Here is a 3,391-nt window from a genome sequence, read left to right as displayed (position 1 = left end):
GGGCCCGCCCGCGGGGCGGTGGCGCCACCTGCCGGCGGCACCGGGCGCTGCAGCGGGAACGCGGCCGTGCCGGGAACGCGGCCGGTGCCAAGTCCCCATCGACCCCGCCAAGGCACCCACTTCAGCATGTCCTGAAGAACCAGATCTATACGGCTTTTGAACAGCTGCAGGGACGGTGGCTGCCCCACCTCCCCGGGCCCGACTGCCCTTGCAGTACAGAACTTCTTGCTGACACCCACCTAAACCTCTCCTGCTGCGACTTCAGGCCGTTTCCTTTGATACTACCGTTAGTCAGGAGGGCTTCCTGCCTTTCCTGCAACTGCTTTAAAAGTTCAACCACCGCGACTTACCCAAACCCCCACCTTGAACCGGTAAGAGCCTCAGCACTTCACCAAAGCCACGCACCCGGCTCCCCAGCCCGCGGCACGGGCAGGGCAGGAGCACCACTGCAGCCTAAAGCCGCCCTGCAGCCCAGCCTGCCCATCTTCTGCAACACCTGCGGTGTGCAGACACCTTTGGAGTCAACTGCTTGGGCCTGGAGGTAACTTCACTTGCCTATCACAAGCAGTTGTGACCAGGGCTGGCACTGCTGCAGCACTTGAGGAAGCACCAAGGTTCAGTTGGTCTCCGTTCCTCGTTCCTCTCAGTTTCTTGTTTCACCAGTACAACTTGCTTCTTTTCAGCATTTCAGCAAAATCAAGATATGATGTTGATCCACTGATAAAACATGACACACCTCCCATTTATACACAAGCAGGTATAATGAGACCACTTCAAAGCAATCCAAAGCCATGTGAATTTTTACACGTTTTTCCCTTTTTACTGAGATACAAGGCAGGATCATTCCATAAAGAATTAAACTGGTAACAAAACACACTTAGCCTTTCCCTGGCTCAGGAGTTCCTACCTGTCAGTGCAGCTGTTAGTATAAACATTGCCATACATTTAAAAAAAAATAAAAAAAAAATCCTAAAATACATCAGTGTTTTAAGGTGGCTGGTTTTCCTCTTCCCATCAGATAAATGCAACACTTTTTATTCCAAGCAGTTATTTAGTTCCCCAGTTCCTAGAGTTAAGCAGAGTTGCTGGGTTTCTTCTTCTTTCTAGGGTACAGATACTAAGACTTGGATTCTTTGATGTGAGTTTCACTTAAAATTCAAACTTTGCCTTAAACTTAAGTTGAATTCAATTCAAAAGCTATTATTTCACCAGTTCCTCAGAAGAGTAATCTGCTCCTGAGAGCTCCAGCTTACCTGCTGCATCCCCTTGGCACTGTGCTTCTGGCTGTGAGCTGCTCCAGCACAGCCCTGCCATGGATCACTTCTTCCTTAGACCCTTTGGGACTGCCAGCAGGAACCTGGCTTCAGGTGAGCCCTCAGGATATTGCAGCAAGCAATCCATCCATTGTTCCTGGCCCCCTGATTTCTCAGCATGCTTATGGCCACAGCCTGATAGCTGGTCTAGTAAAACCTACTGAGCTCAGTCAGGCTCCAAAGCTCAGAGGGATGGAGCCATCACCCAACAGCAGTGATGCATATTTGAATTCCAGTCAAAAGAAGCACACGTTGGTTCAGACCTTTATTATCTCACACTTCTTTGCCACAGCTATAATTGAAACAACTGACACTCATAATTTTACTAGTACCATACAAAGTTACAAAGTGTACAATGTGTTTTGTAATTCACAAAGTAAAAATTCTTGAGGACTGATGGGTAAAGACTGTCTGTAAACAGAATTTGGCAGTGAGATGTTGGCCCACAAGGGAACAGGCACTGTCAGCCTGAGCAGACTGGAGTGGCAGGGTTTGCATGGCACAGACAGAGCACCTATCTTGTTGATGGAGGACTAGCTTCCCTGGGATCATCCAGGTCACTGAAAGGCACGTGGAGAAACACATCAGGAAGCAGGTCCACAGGAAGCAGGTGGACAGCCCACCAGAAATGAGTCCTACCTGACTGTTCTAGCCACAGCTGGAGGAGAGGGCATCACCATTCCTACTGGTTGCTTGCTCTTGGCATTGTCAAGCATAAACTGCAACTGCAGACTACATTGATACTAACTGTAGCAAACATTGAGGAGTCTCCTGGTGGCTGCAGCAATGCTAGGATTGATGCCTGCACTAGCCACAACTGGTTGCGGCTACCGGTCTACAACTGGTCTGCAGCTTCCAAGGCTCTGGCCTTTAGGTTTAGTATTGCAGGGCTGTTTTACACATCCACACACTAACATAGAGGTAAATATTTTAGATTATATTGTGCCTATCAGGTTTAGAGACTGATAATCTGCTTCAAAATAGTCCCAGACAGCTAAATAATTTGGTAATAAAAGGTAGTTCGGAAGGACCATCTTAAGCAATACACAAAAGTTATTGAGCAACAATCTCTATTGAAGCAGCTTTTGGATTTTTTTTCCTCCATCTTCCTGTTCTACAAAGCAATGAACAGTTCAGTAGTCAGAGTAGCACAGTCCCTACCTCTACTGCCTGTGCCAGTTACAGATGGTATTAAGAGCCCACAAATAATTTTCTCGTGGAACTCAGAGATAGGTTATCCTCTGAACCAGGCATTGCCCCTAAATCAGTATGTATGTCTGTATATTCCCTAGAAGTTTTGGCTAATTTCATCAGCAAGAATCTATTGTTACTTCCCGTCTGCAACCCAGTGCTAATGCTTTTAAATTTACATCCTGAGCTTCTATATCATTAAGGTAATACATAGACAGCAGGCTGAAAATGACAGGAAATATCTCATTAAAGCAGATGATCTAGGAGAGAACAGTCTGACAACAGGCTCCAAATTCTTCTTTCATGAACAATCAGCACTGCTCATCAGGGCAGGCAGCAAAATAACAAATCCAAAGGAAGTTTAACACAGCTGGCTAAGCAAAAATGACTAGTCTGGGCTCAAAACTTACTGCAGTCCTCTTCCTAGCTATCAGACCTGCTGTGTTTGTCCTCCCTAGATGCATGCCCTTCCAAGAGCTGAAACAATCCTGATCTTAAGTTTGTGTGCAGTCACACTGCTTCCTCTTCTCAAGCCCAGCTCCTAAAACCTCCTTCTACTGAATGATAAGCCACCACTCTGTTTTGTGTGCTTACATAGTCCTTCAGAGATCTTAACTGAGAGAAAGATGGACAGAGAGTGAGGAAACAAGATGTCCACACCACAGTGATCATCAAGCAGCAAAAATGTGGGAAGGGAAGGCAAACAGGTGGTGCTAAGAAAGCTCAAGTGGAGTAGAGGTGAATTGTGGGCACACTGAACAGTCTGTCAGGGAGGAGGGGCCTACTTCTTCAGGCATCACAGATTCCAGCCCTGGCTCCCAGAAAGACACATGCCATCCAGGAGAAAGCAAGAGCAGGATTCACTGCTCAGTGGGGGCCACCTCTGA

The sequence above is a fragment of the Chaetura pelagica genome, unplaced genomic scaffold, assembly GCF_000747805.2.
Source record: "Chaetura pelagica isolate M959 unplaced genomic scaffold, ChaPel_1.0 scaffold207, whole genome shotgun sequence".
Lineage (NCBI taxonomy): Eukaryota > Metazoa > Chordata > Aves > Apodiformes > Apodidae > Chaetura > Chaetura pelagica.
This window is presented reverse-complemented; position numbering follows the sequence as displayed.